The 16278-nt window shown below is 54.6% G+C and overlaps 1 long non-coding RNA gene and 1 pseudogene across 1 annotated transcript; one reads left to right on the top strand and one right to left on the bottom strand.

The window, feature by feature from the left end:
• The window catches only part of LOC116596233, a 77290-nt pseudogene that overhangs the window by 35152 nt on the left and 25860 nt on the right, over window positions 1-16278 (top strand).
• Window positions 2846-6744, bottom strand: LOC116596234. Its single transcript, XR_004288076.1, has 2 exons — window positions 6079-6744; window positions 2846-5869 (listed from the first exon to the last, which is right to left on the bottom strand). It is a non-coding gene; the product is annotated as an uncharacterized LOC116596234 (long non-coding RNA).

The raw sequence follows: 16278 nt of genomic DNA on the forward strand, positions 1-16278 counted from the left end.
CATGGGCCTAGAACGTCCAGCATGGTTCTGGTGCTGCTTCCATGGCTGTCCACTCTGGGCCTTCTCCTGACTCCTGGGATAAATTCTCAGTGTGGGGCGAGTCCTGACAGACTGCAGGCCCTGTAGTGGTTTGGGATTTCTCCCCTCTGACTTTCCAATGATTCCTATAGAATTATTGCTTTTTTTTTTCTCCTTCAGCAGGGCCTGGGTGATGAACCATCAGCCGAGGTTGGATTTTTACTGGGCCTTTAGAGCCCTGTGCCTATTTTGGACACCTGCACAAGGTGAAGAGGGACCAGGGGTCTTCTAACTGGCTATCTGTCTGCCGCAGGGCCTCCGTGTAGCTCCGTGTGGCTGGGAAATTTGCGCATCGCAACACCTGCCCAGCTGAGAGGACAACCCTGGACTCGGTAAGTATTACCTACCGGACTGTAACCCCCCGAATGTGGGAAAGGAGCTGGGATTCCGTTTTCCGTGCGTTGATTCCTAGCGTGTGGCTAGGCACAGAGGAAGCTTTCTATATGTTTGTTGAATACATGGATGAACAAATTTCAGCGTGAAATTGTGGACATGGAAGGTAAGCACGGACATCTCTACAATGTCCTTGACTGCATCTCTCTGAAGACTGTCAGAGATGAGGCTCCCACTCACCAAGGAAGAATTTCCCTACTGGGAAATACAGGCACTTAAACAAATTTTTTAAAAGACTTATTTACTCATTGAGAGAGAGAGAGAGAGAGAGAGAGACAGACAGACAAAGAGCAAGGGAGAGGGGCAGAGAGAGAAGAGAATCTTAAGCAGGCTCTGAGCTGAGCTGGAGCCGATGCGGGGCTCAATCCCATGACCCCAGACCATGACCCCAGCCGAAACAAAGAGTCGGATGCCCAACCAGCTGTGCCACCACCCAGGCATCCCTTAAAACAATGTTTTATAGCTGCTGGACTCTGGATCCTTCTCTTTTATCCCATGCTCATTGTTCTAGGCAGGACTTTGGTGGGGTGTCATCTAGGGTTTTCCAGAAGAAAGAAAGAAAGTGCCTTCCAGGTGGGGCAGTGGGGTGGAGCAGTCAAAATCATTTGAAAAACCCAATGCACCAGTATATATTTTGAAATTTGGAAAATGAGAGAAAACCCTCTTATATAATGACATAAGCTATGAACCATAAAGGGATGAGAAATTATGAGGGAAGGAATGAGGTGGCGGGGAGGAGGTGGTGATCAGGCATGAGGTGGAAACAGATTTCTCAAACTTTATAGCTTATGTTGTTCACGAGAACACGTGGTTTCAAACCACGTGAATGTGATCGTCTAGGTGGAGTGAAGACTAAATGTTAAAAGGAGAAGCAGGACAAACAAAACAAATCCTGTACTGTCAGGTTGAGAAGACACAAGGTTTCTAAAGGCCATCTCCCACCCAATTTCTTTTGCTTGTCAGAAGTGGATGCCTTTTGATGAAGATTCGCGGACACTTGGGTGACTGACCCCTTCTCTCTTTTGGGGAAGGACAGAAGCCCAGAAAGGTGGTGTTCAAAGCCCAGTTCTCAGGCAAGTCAACGCCGTTTCTTCTCCTTTCAGCTGTCCCACGTGCAGAGGGATTTAGTAGAAAGTGTTTCGTCACGAAGATGAAGTTGGGGATGTTTGTGAACCCCTCCATTCGAGTTCCATGAGTTATAACCTTGGACCTGACATCAGGTATAGGTGTCTGGTCCTCAGCTATGGAGAGAAACATTGGAAAATTGCACTTCTCAACTTCTCTGAATCTGTGTACTTTACAAAATGAAAAACCAGTAACTTGGGAACACGTGAAAAGATGCTCCTCTTCCCCGATTCATAAATGTCAATCAGATCGAGATGCCCTTTCTTTAGCAATTGTACCGGCCAGGGTGAGCCAGTTTGGCCAGCCGTCTGCAGGATTGACAAGGTCGTGGAGAAATAGGGTTCTCGAACAGTCATGGGGGGTGCCCGGACTTGTGTGAACTGGTCCAGATTTCATTTTATTTGAATAAATATCAACATCACAAGTGCATGTATTTTGAAGTTTCCCTTTCTAATTCTGGGGATTTCTCCTGCAGATAGACTCTGGCAATGTGAGCAAAGATGGGTGCGCAAGGTTGTTCACTTACAGCAAGATTCATTCCGTGATAAAGTAGAAGCTGGTTTAGGTAAATTATGATACATCCTATAACAGAATATTATACTGCCCTTGAAACGAGTAGGCACATTTTGTATGGAAAATGTGACTGTGGTATGTTATTTGATTTAAACAGAAAGGTAAAACATCATGATGATAATACACATCTATTTTTTGCAAAGAGGTATTAGTATGTGTTTTTTGTGTAGATGGAAAATTTCTGGCAGGATGTACACAAAACTGTAGACAGTGATTACATCCTGAGCGTGTGGGGCTCTGTGAAAGGTGGGGGGGATCCCCAGAGATTGGATAATCTTTCATAGAGACCAAATTTGTTCACTATGGGCACATGAGATTTTCCTTTGAAAAAGGGAGCCCCAGGAGCCTGGGTGACTCAGTCAGTTAAATGTCTGATTTCAGCTCAGGTCATGATCTCAGGGTCCTGGGATCGAGTCCCTGCTCTGTGGGGAGTCTGCTTCTCCCTCTCCCTCTGTCCCCCTGCTCTCTTTCTTTCATGCTCTCTCTCAGATAATAAATACTTTTTTAAAAAAAGGCAGCCCCTTCTGCCAACAAAAATCTACCCCCTCATAGGCCCTTGAGAAAATCAGATGGGATAACTCAATTCTCAATTCCATAAACTTTTATATGCACTGATAACATTCTAGCCGCTGGCTAATGTATGTAAAAATTACTTCACAAACTGTTAACCACCGTAAAAACTGAGAGCAAATGATTTATTTCAGATAGCATGGCTAATTAACCAAGTATTTATAAGAACCAGCTTCCATTTATAAGAAGGAACCTTCCAGAACATCAAGACTCTTTGCAAATAAGCAGTCATGGTTATTTTATTAAGTGCTAGACTTTAACAATACAGAATTGCAACGTTCAAAAGTACACACATAACAACCCCCTCGAAATCCTTCCAGAGCGCCAGAGAGCCGTGGCAGGAAACTTTAGATGCTGGGAGAGATGGTGCTTGTCACAGGCTTGTGGTGGGAGCAGGCGAGGGAGAGAGAAGGCTATGAGGCCACCATCTGAAGAGCACTTTCTCAGGGAGCCATCCTACCACTTTCAGTCTTTGACGCATCCTTACTGTGACCTCTTGGCGTGCAGATGTTTAAAGATGTTGTAAGTGTTCTGTTATCCCATTAGGTAACGTCTCTCTGGGCACTGGCCACCTCCAACCGCACTCCCAGGGCAGCGATGTCTTACATCTCCCCGAGCTCTCCCCGTGTACCGATGCTACTAGGCAAGTCTCCTTAGTTTGGATTTGTCTGCTCTGACAGCTTCATATAAGAGCTTCTTCTTGGGTTGTAGGAAACAGGCTGCAGCATGTGTCCAACGGACCCTATGAGGTTGTGACCCGCTTACTCCAGCCTCGTCTCCCAGAGCAGTGAGTCAACAGACCAAAGAGCCAGCTCGCCGGGGCTGTGCCGAGAAGGCAGGACAGGAGGAGACTTCTTAGCATCCCAAAGGCACTACACGGCCTTTCCGGATTTTGCATGACGGTCCTCCCCTTCCCTGTGAGAAGCAGTGTGTGCGGCCCGGATCTCTACTGTCACCAGCCAGTGCTCCCTGTGGGGAGACAGGCCTAGAGGTGCGTGGTCTGGGCTCAAGTCCCAGCCCTTGGGATTTGAGTTATTAGTGCTAATACCCTGGGTGGTCCATGGGGCCTCTCTGTGCCTTAGTTTTCCATCTGCGAAAGGGGAATAATCGCCCAGTGGCTAGGCAGACAGGGCTCACCCCTGCACCTGCACCCATGACGCGGTTGTTAGATGGGAGAGAGGGTAAAGGGAGCCTGGAGGTAGCGGGAGGCCTGCATGTCTTTCTGCCTCTCTCCTTCTAGAGTCCTGTTTCGGGTTGCAAGTTTGTTCTGGCTGAGCCGTTTTGGAGGGTTTTAACCTGAGGGCCTGTGGGACTTCGTGGAGGCTCTGGGAAAGCCAGTGGGGTCAGTGTGGACCCGAGCAGAGGACGGTGGGGTGGCTGGGTCAAGGCCAGAGACCCCGAGGGTAGAGGGCATAAGGCCGTGGGCAAGGGCACCTGGCTTCTGACAGGCTCTGCCGTTGACTAGCTGCCTTCTGGGCTCTGGTTTCTAAATCTGTAAAGTGCGGCTGCACTTACACCGAGTGGGCTCAAGGATCAGAGGGATTAGGCACTTAGTGCCCAGTGCCCAACTGGAATTTATCGGGGAGCTGCTGGTCGCACTACTGGAACTGGGAGAGAGGGCAGAGCTCAGGGCTAAAGCCTGGCTTGCGGGGGGAACCAGGGGCCAGAGGGCTTCCGCGACTGCACCAGGGCCCTGCAGCCCTCAGGCTTGCTGCAAAGCCCTCCCACAGTTCCGTGACCTCCTGAGTGGGGTCTGTGAGGGAGCGCCGGCCACTTTCCTGCCAGTGGTCACTGCAGCCCACTCGGAGGGAGAGAAGGAGCCTGGAGCCAAGGGACGTGCTGGCTGGGGGTACAGGTGGCTTGTGCCCTGGGGCTGCCACTGGTTACACCCCGCCTGGCATCCTTCTCAAGGGCAGAGGTTTTAGGGGAAAGCCAGGTTCCCCAGCCCCCACAAGGAGGAAGGCCCACCCCCCAGGAAGGCCCGTGGGGGAGGGGAAGCAGAAGTCAACAGCTCACTTCCTCCCCTGCCTGGTGCTCACTCAGCACGCCACACTCCTCTGGTCTTGCTTGGGGTCAGCCCAGAGGAAAGCCAACAGACCCAGAGGGTGAATGTGCCCTTCCAGCTGGGCTGGGCAGATGTCTGGGCTTGTCTGGGGTTCACACCTGGGCCCCCAGCCCTGGGAGGAGACAGTGCTTTGGGAGCCTTGGGGTGGCCAGGGAGAGGAGGGAACCTGGAACTCAAGTGCATCCCTCTTTAGAATCCCGCGATCCACACAGCAACATCCTAAGCCCACCATCTGCTCTCAAATGTCATTGTTCTCACTTTAAAGCAAATTGGGGTAAACTTGACAAGTGTTTTGATCTTTCAAGTTCCAGTCCTTGGGTTTAATTGCAAACCTATCCCAGATCTGGGGTGAGTCTAAGGTTTGTGGCCTGCTGGCTTGAGCTCTTCTATGCCCTGTCTGGGTTCGAAATGAGCTGTTCAGGCTCCAGAGAGGTGACCTGACCCAGGATCACCCTCGCTGACTTTGTGGGGTCCGGCCCCTGGCTGGCACCACCCAGTTCTGTCTGGAAGTGACTGACGGCTCCCCCTGCCCCCACCATGCCCAGGTCTATCTCTGCCCTCCGGCGCCCCCCCCCCCCACCCACCCCGTTGCGGCAAGCCCTTCTCTATCAGGGGGCAAATGTGAGTTCAACTTTAGGAAGAGGCAGGCAAAGCTGACTGAGCCTGACATCCATTTTCGAGATGAGCCATTTCTCCCAGCTTTGCCTCTGGTCACTGGCCTCTGAGAGCTGCCAGCCCTTTCCCTGGAGCCCAGCATCTCTCCTGCTCTGGCAGCAGTGGAAGGCTAGGCTCCTGTTGTGAGCCCAGAGCTGCGTGGAAGAAGGGGTGTGGGAACACCATATGATCTCACTCAGATGTGGAGTTTAAGAAGCAAAACAAACAAGCAAAGGGAAAAAGGGAGAGACACAAACCAAGGAACAGACTCTTAATTACAGAGAACAGTCTGACGGTTACCAGAGGGGAGGTGGGTGGAGGTTTGGGTCACTCAGGGGTTCGGAATGAAGGAGGGTGATGAGCTCTGGGTGACGCATGGAAGTGTCGAGTCACGACACTGTACACCTGAAACTAACAGAACACTGTCGAAAAATAAAGAAGTTATGCTTACAAGAAAATGAAATCTAGTTCCTCCCACAAAAAAGGAAAAAAAAAAAGAGAGGGAAAAACGAGAAGGGGCGGGGGGAGCAGCCGTCGTGAGGAGAAGCTTCTAGAAGTGTCCAGTGCTATCTCTGGGGGACCAAGTTCTACACTCAGTAGCCAGGAGTGTAACCACTTACCAGGCACCTTCAACACAGTGACCTTTCCTTCCGTTTCTGAGCAGGATGGCTTCTCAAGTGTCCGCGTCTTCCATTGTCACCTAGCACTGTGCCTGTCAGGTGACGTACAACCAGCTTAGAAGTGGAAATTTCAGACATTTCTGTGTGGTTTGTATAATACTAATAAAAAAGGATCCTAAAACAAAATACAAAAGGCCCCAGAAAACCCGAACTTTCACAGATCCCCAAACAGAGTTGTGCTTCTCCTTCCTCGGGAAAGTGCTGGAATTTCTAGTTCTTGCCACTGAGGTGTGGCCATGGCCGTCGGCACGTTTCAGGTACTCCGGCTGTGGCGGGAGCTCGTGGCCGCAGTGAGCGGGTCATTCTGGTTCTAAATGCACCTGGGAGTTTGCAGCTTGTATCGCTCAGGGTCCTCTAGAGAAACAGAACCAATAGCTGATAGGATGTGCATGCATGAATATACCATCAATTTTCTTACCCATCAAATGAGTAAAAATACCTTTTAATTTGTAGGGTGCTTGTAAAGATTAAATTAAATGATACGGATGGTGTATATTTAATATGCTAGCCAGCACCGGCTGACGGCTCCCCAGCAGCCCTGGACACTGTTCTCAGGACCCTATAGACTCACTTAATCCCCTCCAACAACCCTACCGGGCAGGTTAAACTATTATCCTCATTTATTTTTATTTTTTACTAGCACATTAGGGGCACCGCGAGCCCGCTGAGCCGTCAGCTGCAGTGGGGAGCGGAGCCTGGCGGTTTCCAGGGGGCACAGGCGAGTCCTGCAGATGGACAACTCGTGTCAGGGCAGAGGAAACTTCATCGTAAAGGCAGGGCCCTGGTTCCACTTCTGAGCCCGGACAGTGCACAGGCGCAGGCGTAGGGTGAAGCTGGGATTGCTCGCAGGGGAGCAGGGGGCCCTTTCTGCTTCTCTGCCCATAGAGAGAGGGAAGCAATCCTCTCTCGTCCCGTGCGCAGAGTCCTGAAGGACCTCCCGGTGCCGGGGCAAGGAGGCCCTACGGTACGATCAGCGGGGCTAGAGGTGTGCCCGCATTACGGAGGGTGGGGACGGGGTTTTGGGGGGTCCGGAGGTGGGGTGGTGAAAAGAAAGAAAGGTTGTATCTGGGCCCAGGAATAAGGAAAGGCTTCAACAAAAAAAAGTCTTGAGCAATGAAACGGACTTAAAAAGAGGTGATTTTGACAGTTCGCAGAGATGCCGGGAGGCAGGAGCGGGAAGCGGCACGGAGCGGAGCCGGGGACCGCGCGCTGGGGACTCCCGCACCCGGCTGGGAAGGTAACGGCGAGGAGGCCCCGGGCGGGGCTGCGCCGGGTGCGCGCGGTGGGCGGGGCCCCCAGGAGCTCCGCCCCGGGCCCGCCCCCGGGGCAGCCGCCTTAGCCCTGGAGCGGTGGTTTTCGGGGCCGCCACCGAAGCGGTCCCTGCGCCCCGCTGGAGTCGAGACGACCCGACGTTCTGACCCAGCGGGAAGTGCTGGCGCAGGTGGTCTCGAATGCGTGTTCCTCTTCGCCTCTGATGTCTGGGAGGGGAATTCAGCAGCCGGGACTCCCGTCTGGAGCTCTGACCCCAACTTCCTCCACCCAGGCGCTCGAGAGGCGCCCGCAGCCGAGTCTCGGGTCCCGGGGGCCGCGCACCCTCTCTCCCTTTCCCTCTCTGCGCCCCAGCCCGCGCTCTGTGCCCGCGCATGTCCCACTCCCGACCCGGGCTGGCCGTCTCCCTGCGCTGGGTCGGAGAATCACAAGCCTCCCTCCCCTCTGAGACCGCTTCTGTTTTAAGATTGCGCATCGCGAGGCGTCCAGTAAGTGTTACCGAACGAATGCGTGAGCCTGTGATGCCCCCGTGCCTCCCCGAGCCAGGCAGAGCGCCTCCTCCTCTCAACGCCCCCTCTCCCCATGACTAAGACCAGGTGGCCGCACCACCTCAGTCCCCCTGGGGGCCCTTTCTGCTTCTCTGCCCATAGACCCTGGGCTCAAGGTGGCCACCTCTCAGGTGTGCCTCAGGGATCCTCAGGCATTCCTGTCCCCATGCTGGGTGAGACCTGGGTGGAGGAAGAATCTGGAACACTGCTGAGGAGAGGCTCTTCCTACAGATCTGGGCGGGGCTGGGGGTGGGGTGGGGGAGTTGGGGGCTTGCTCTGAGCCCCCAGCTTCTCTGTGTTCCTGGCCTGGGCGACCGGCTTCCTGCCCTCTGGATGGGAGTAGGTAGGCACTGCTGGAAACTGTGACTGGGAAAGTGCCTTGTCTCTCAGGCTCTGGAAAGCAGCTTCTTTGACTTCTTCTTCTTTGACTTTCTTGGAAAATGGCCCCAATTTTCTGGAAGAGGGAAGGAGGATCTGGTTCTCCGAACATTCCCGCTTCTTCTTCTCGCAGGTGCTCCTCGCTCAGTTGCACACGAAGGCTGGAGCATCTGTGACCCACACTGGCCGAGGCCCGGGGTTGAGTGGTCCCCCGACAGGCATCCCAGCCCTGGCTCAGCTCCTGGCAGCGGTTCTGGGTGGCCCTGGCTACTCTCTCATGCCTGTCCTCTGCCTCCTTGACCCCTGCCCCCACTCACAGGCAGGTCAGGAAGGCCTGTGAGGCCCCCAGGCTCCCTGAGGAGCTCTCTGAGGCTGCAAATGGAATCCCACATCCCGGGGCTGCTCCGTCCCAGGACCCAGCTCCCTTTGCCACCTCTCTTTTTTCTCCCCTGTGCCTTTTCTCTGGGAGGCCTCTCTGGCCAAGCCCTGCTGAGCAGGGAAGGACCCATAGGTCAAGGGCAGGAGGAAGCTGGGGCCTTGCTACCTCTGGGCAGTGACTCTCCAGGCTCTGGGACCACGTGTGACTAAGGGGGATGAGTGCTAGTGGATTCATTCCCGCTCAGAGAATGCAGGCGCTCTGGTCCTTTTCTGGAGCTGGTGGGACCCTCTTTCCGTCTTTCCGTCCAGCAGTGCCCCTGGCCGTCGTGTTCTTCGGGCTTCTCACCAGGGTGTCCCCATACTAGAGGGCCGTCTAGGGGTCTCATGGAACCCCGGTTGGCAGGTGTCTCGGGGACTGTGGTACTCTTCATCTGAGCCCTTTGTGCAAACACTGCCCCTGGCAGGCCGTGCCCCCCGAGGAGCTGCCGCGGTACCCGGGCTCCGTCACGATTCCCCAGCAAGCCTCGGGCCCTCACTTCTGCATCCGGCTGCACTCAGGCTGAGCTGGCCTTGTCACACGGCTGCATGACCCTCCTGGGCTGCATTCACTTTTCTGACCTTGAATCTTGCACCGAGCGCCATGCCACACGCACAGGACACTCAGCATGGGTGTCCCCTCCTCCGGCTGCTGCTCGCCGGCCCTGTCACCAGCCTGGACTCTGGGCGATGACGGGGCTCCCGTTAGTCCGCCCGTCTGCTTTAAGGCATCCTCGGTCGGCCCAGCTTGCTGCCTCTGCTTGAGGAGCTGAGTCCCCGAGTGTCTCTCACACTCTCCTATCACCCCTCTCCTGCCCCCTCCTGCCTTTCCCATCACAAAGGGCCGCCCCAGTTCCTCACATGTACCCAGAATTGCTGCAGTTTCCAGAAGAATCTGGGGCTCAAGGAACCCACCCGGCAGGCAGTCTGCGTCCCCCCCCCCCCCCCCCCCCCCCCCCCCCCCCCCCCCCCCCCCCCCCCCCCCCCCCCCCCCCCCCCGGCCGCTGGCCACTTTCTAGCCTCCCTGGTCCCTTCTCTCCACATGCACCGCTCTCCGGAACCCCTGCTCTTCCCTATCCAAGGGGAAGGCCTCACTCACCCCCACCTCGGTGACCCCAGGACAGCTCTGTTCCCCCTGCCTCAGCAGCTCTCCCCACCTCCGGTAGGGTCAGCAGATTTTCTCCTTTGCCTTTTGGGTCCGGCTCCAGGCCACATGATCCCAAGCTCCGTCACAGCTCCCCAACTCTTGGTTCGCCTGCAACCTGTGACCTTGTTCTCTAAGGCCTTAAGGTTTTCTCATTTGCCCCAGAGTTACCTAAAGGGCTGAAGGGCAGTGGGCGGGCCTCCCACCCCCAAGGATCAGGGCACTATCTGGTCACCCAAGGTTCCTCAAGGGAGAGTCATGAAAAATTTCTGATTTTCGCATGGTCACAGAACAAAAGGAACCCCAATTGCCTCACACCGTAGCCCACTAATCTAGCGGATGATTATAATGTATCTTAGGAAAAATATTGGACCTCCAGGGGTGAAGTTTGAGCATGCATTGGCGGGGGGGGGCATGCCGGGGGCCTGCTGTCACGGGGTGTGCCAAATCCCGTGCCTGCCCTTTCCCCCACCCACCCCAGTTCCCTCAATGCTGAGACTCATTGAAAGTTGCAACTGGTTTTTCTCTTGGAGTCTGTGGAGAAGGGGCAGAGTTTTGCCTTCCGAGCACAGAGGTTTGAGCCAGAGTATTCGCCCTCATTAAATAAGTACAATTCATTGAGCACCTGCTCTGTGCTGTGCACCCTGCTAGGTAGGTCTGAGGGGACCCAAGTGAACGGGGCAGACACACAGACCGCCCTTACCCTCTTTGACGTCAGTTCAAATCCCAGTTCTTGCATTTACTGTGCAAGCTTGGGCAGATCATTGAATCTTTCTGAGCTTCCGTTCTGTTAGCCATCCAGGGAGGCTGGGCATTCCTGCCTCGCTGCTCTTGCCTGCAGTATAGTACATGCTCAATAAATGGCCGCTGTTCCTCTTCTGGGCTACGGGGTGTCCTCTTTCTTCTCACGTGGAAATTACCCAGGAAGCTCCTGAACTTTGGCTCTGGACTCAGCCGGCTGTCCTGAGTTTTTGAGTCATGAAGGATTCTGGGGGAATTGGCCAATGGGTTCCAGGTCTTTGCCAGGCTGTGCAGAGTGACCCAGGGCTGGAGCTGTCACTATGTCCTGTTCTAATTTCTGTTTCTCTGTGTGCTTTGTAATTGGGCCACTCTTTCAGTCAGCTAGAGTCGTTAATGACCTTGAGAAAGGATCCCAGCCCTGAATATAGAATGCTACTCTTTTGAAGTCACCCACTTTTCTTTGTGGGTCTCAACGTGTGTGTGTTTTCCCTCATGGGCATGCCTTCCCTTCCGCTTTGATGCCGCCTCTGTAACAACAGGGTTTGGAATTATTAATTCTCAGTGCGCAGTGAGGTACAGTTTTATTGCACAGAAAGGGGGAAAATATAATTGCTGTCTCGAGTAATCATTTTGGGAAGGCTGCGAGCATAACCTTTCATTAACATTTCATCGGCAGCCAAGGTGGGTAACTGCGGTAGGATAAAAATGCTGTTGTCCCCTGTGCATGGACAGATTTCGGACCAGTGTGTGCTTTACAGTTGTTTGCAATTATTTCTAAAATTAAAGATGTTTAACCCATTAGCCCATAAGAAAGTGGAGAGGCTTATGGAGACAAGCTTTTTACTGAGTGGCTTAAAGGTGCAAATCCCAGGCACCCACCTCAGCCTTTCCACTGGGGGAACCGCGTCACCCACCTCTGCAATGGATTTGGGCATGGGGTCTGGCTCCCTGGTCAAAGCCAAGCACCCGGGCCATGGGGACAGACATTCACAGCTCACTGGGTTGAAGGACACGGTGGGAAATGCTGTGGGCTTTGATGTTCTCTGGAGCGAAGGCACTTGCAGTGTTCAGAGTGTCTCTAGGGAGTGGGCCAAAGGCTGATTCCTGAGCTGGGAACCCGGACTGCTTTTGGGGCAGGAGGGCAGCCTCTGGGGAGGTGGGGGCCAGGATCTTTGGTGACTAACAGCAATCCTTCCCAGGCCTGGGGAGTCTGGCTAGTTGGGGACCCAGGGCTGGCTCCTGGGAGTAGGGGTGACTACAGTCCCACTTCACATGACCTCACATGATTTCACAGACATGAGCCCATCTGGCCACAAGAACAGCCCCCTGAGATCTGTGGGAAGGGGGTGACGTCAGCAGTTACCCCACTGGCCAGTTGACTTTTATCTCATGGGAGCCTCTGAAGCCGGGGCTTTCGGCTCAAGTTATTGATTCCCGAGGTCCCCTGGTCTTAGGTGAGCTGGCATTGGTCAGTGGCCTGGCCGGTTGGAGGCAACTGCATCCTGGCAGGGGTGTGGGCTGCTCAGCGTTGGGTGACCCGGCTCTTGCCCACCAGGCCTCCCTTCCTGTTTGTGTCTGCAGGGATCCCGACTCCTAACCCGGGGTGCGCCCACGGGAACGGGATGCTCGCCAAACTGTATAACCATCACTGGGAGTTTTAAGAATAGCCCTGCTCAACCCCGGAGTGGCTGTGTTTCTGATTCTTGGGCTTATTGTGTTTTCTGGGAAAAATAAATAAAAAACATTGGCTAGTAGATTTATTGCCATGTAGCATTAGTGACAAAGGGGGTTGGTTGTCTTAGTTATTAATCATCTGCAGATTTCTAGATGTGCTTCCATTTGTGTCCAACGGGTGCATTTTGGCAGAGGTTCTGTCTTCGGGAGAAAGGCCACAGGGTAGGTAAGCCTTGAGACTGGGCTGGGGGCCGTGGGAGAGGCTGGAGAGGCACAGGGACTTGAGGAGCAGCGGCGAGATGCGGTGTTTCTTCTTCTCACACGTGGAGCAGGGAGGAGGGAGACGCGGGACAGAGGCTGACGGTGGCCCCTCTGTGCCTGGTGCTCTCTGGTGGCCTCGTGGGACCGGCTGGCTGGGGGTCCCATTCGACACGTGGGGAAATGGAAGTCCTCAGAGACAAAAACAACACCCAGGGGCTGGGTGAGTGCACGGAGCAGAGTTTGAAGCCAGGTCCCGCCCTCGTCGGCACAGGGGAGAGCCGACCCAGTAGAACGAGGTGGCGGCTCCCGGCGGCTCCTTCTGCCCTCTTCCTCCGTTCGTGCTCTGCTTCTGTGGCTCTGCTCCTGCCGGATCCACGCCCACTAAGAAAACCACTTCTGAAGGGGCTTCAACATGGACTGCATTTCGTTTATTTTCCCCTTTACTGATGGCATTTCCAGAACAGTATAAAGTATTGCTTACACAAAGCTTGAGTTTTCTTCCCCGATCCCATGCCCCAGCAGTGACCACAGCTGATGACATGGTGTGCGGAGCACCAGACGTTGTTTCTAGGCGAGTAGGAACCTTTAAAGATACCGGTGGATAATATTCAAGATTTTCTATTAAGTCAGTGACTGTAAGGAGATCTATGGCATTAAAAGTGTTGTAGACAGTTACTCAGTGCAGCACGTAGCCTGAGTCCATCCATAATGGCTGGACCCAGTTATGACATCATGTTGTGGGTAAATGTGCACTAGAAAATAAACCAAAGAACCACAATATATCTTATACTTTTGTGAACTGTGTTTTGTGGATAACTTCAATTTTCCCAAAAGGCTGATATATTTCAATAATTGACTACATCAGGGTTAATTTTGGGTTGGCAGAGGTAGCCTAACCAACTACCATTATGTTTTGGTACTAAGGGATATACCTCTCAATAAAGTCATTGAAATGCAAAAAAAAAAAAAAAAAAAGATACCAGTGGATAGCGACATACAGAGAACTTTCTATTTCTACAGAACGAGTACGTATGAGCAGACTTCTTAGAGCAACGTTTATAAAAGCCAAAGCCTGGCTCTGAAGTCCCCGAGTAGGGCTCAGTCGGATCTATGATACAGCCTTCAGTAGCATTGTCGGGTGTTTGTTAGAAAAAGAGCCATCCACGTACAGCCATGACAGGTGCTTACATGACATTAAATAAAGAAAAGTGAAGGACACGTTGTGCACCATGTGGACACACTTGATTTCCGTGGCAGCTTCACACAGACGTACGCCGGACTCGCGCAGCCCCTGGAGGCGCAGCCCCGAATTCCCTGTGCAACTTCGACAACAGCGTTGGTGGCTGATGTCTCAGGCCTAAGCTCCCTGTGACCTTGGGATGCCTCCGGAGAGCCACGGCCGCCCCGGAGGAAGTTGCGTGCGGCCCTGTGCAGGGGGGGAGTCCTGTAGTAAGTGCTCCGGCACGGTGGGGGGAGGGGCTGCGGGCAGGGGAGACGGGGATGACCCCACATTTGAACTGAAGACTTCCTGGGGGGGCAGCACCTCAGAACTGTTCAAATAATTGCACCGAGTCCCTTCATTTCTACAAGGGGAGAAACCCAGGCCCAGAGAGGGAGAGGGATGTGTCCGAGGTCACACAGCAAGGTCACGGTGGGGCTCAGCAGGCTCCCCAGGACCCTCTGGGCGGGACTCCGGAGCCTGTGCTGGGTGGGAGTGGACCGGGGCTGCACCCTCCTTCCCGCGTGCCTGCTTCCTTCTCCTTAGGGTCGTCTCGACTGTCCTTTTCCTCTCTCTTCCTCCTCCTTCTGCCGGCAACCCCCTCAGTTTGGTCTACATACCCCCCATCAGAGCAGAGGAGCTTGGGGCAACTTGGTGAGCCCCCGGGTGAGGATCTGGTTTGGTGCGTTCCCCTTGGACCCCTTGGACGTCCCCGTGTGTGCTGTGTGCATGTGTGCGGTGATGGTGCGTGAGTGTGCACGTGTGTGTGAGCACACGCGCGCTGTGTGCTGGAGGAGACAAGGGTGACCCCCAGCCACAGGAGTGTTTGAACTGCCCCAGACGCAGGGACAGCCCTAGGCTGCCGTGTCCCCATTCTGCCGGCTGCCAGCGGGAGACGTGTGTCCCCAGAGCCCGTCCCTCCCCGCCGAGCCTGGGACTCCGGGTTAAGAGCGGCAAGCTCTCAGAAATAGTAAACCACCGTTTCTCGCCGGCTGTTCGCCCTTATTAATTCAGGTAGCAATTACCCATTCCGAATATTTGGCGACTAATTAGTTTTTCCTGTGGCGAAGGCAGAATGAGGAATGTTTCGCTCTGACCCGATCCACTTTCTCGGTTTCCCGAGGGAGGGGGCTCGGGGCACGGAAGCAGGGAAGAGGCAGAGGGGGAGAGAAACCTGCCTGCCGCCTGGGGTGCCCCTTTAGCTGTTAGATCTCTGCTGCGAGTCTGTACCATGATAAAAATAACGCACCCGATTCTGGTTTTGTTCTTGCTTTCATGTCGCCTGGCCTGTTTCCCCTGTGGGTGCTGCGCCTGGCATTTTGCCTGATGGTGTAGGGCTGGTGTCAGGGGGAAAGTTCCAGGCTGAGCCGGGGTCCCCCCCACCTTGGAAGCTGTGCCCTCCAAATGCACCAGGTGACCCTGGACCCTGGGTGCAGAGGCAGCGTGCTTGGTGATAGGACAGGCATAGGCTAGGGGGGTTGGGAGGCCAAGGGGTGCACAGTTCAGGGGGACAGGTTGGAAGAGACAGCCAGAGGTCCTCTCTGCCTGAGCTCAGCTGTGAGTTGACCTGGAGATGGTTCTTAGCCTTGAAGCTCCTTAGTCAACATCTGGCCTTAATTCACCTTTTTAAAAAAGCTCTCGAACCTTTTGTTCCTGGGGCACTAGCTGTCATGGCCGCTCCTGTTCAGAGAGGCACCTCTCAGAAAGGGTTCCAGGAGGCAGGACAAGGTTTGCAACTCAGGTCAGAGCTGCCTCCGGAATTGGAACGCCCGACGGGCACGAGTCTGTTCTGAGGAAGTGGTAAATAGGTAAGTTGAACAAATATTTCTCTACCTTTTCTGGGGCCTGGTGAGTGTGTGTACTGGGGGGACTCGGGCTGTGGGGAGCTGGACCCAGATCAGGGCCCGGCAGCCCAGCTTACCAGAATGGGGCAGTGGTGGGGGCTTCCTCGGAGCTCTGTGTGTGCCTGCTGCCCGCAGGGACACACAGGGCTCCATGAGATCCTGGCCGTCTATCCAGCACTGTCACGGTCTGTGTCCATGCAGGGCTTTCTCTGCCTGTCTCTGGTTTCAAATGAAAATTTCTGACCAGGGTTGGAAGGCCTCCGGGCCACCTTCTTCCTGTGTATGGGGGGAGGGGGCTGGTCTTGGCCTGGCCTGCCACCGGACTTCCTCGTCCTCTGTGGCCACCTGGGGCGGGCAGCAGCCCTTATAGACGGGTGCCCTCTGGCCGACCACATCCCCCAGCCACCCAGCTGCAGAGGCCTCCTTCAGCCTCGCCAGGCCCCTGACCGCTATGCACGTGCCTGTCTGTCTGTCTGTCCGACACAGCTGGGCCAGCCTTGCTGATGCAGGAATTTGTCTCTGGTCACTCGCGCAGTCCCATAACTTACTGTAGTTCAAGGCCACAGACCTTGTCTTCTGGTGTCTTCCGGGGTTTCCCCGGAGGGCCGCGGCTTGTGCTCTGTGCTAGAGGGTGGCCGCTGCCTGGGG

The sequence above is a fragment of the Mustela erminea genome, chromosome 7 (assembly GCF_009829155.1).
Source record: "Mustela erminea isolate mMusErm1 chromosome 7, mMusErm1.Pri, whole genome shotgun sequence".
In the NCBI taxonomy this organism is placed as follows: domain Eukaryota; kingdom Metazoa; phylum Chordata; class Mammalia; order Carnivora; family Mustelidae; genus Mustela; species Mustela erminea.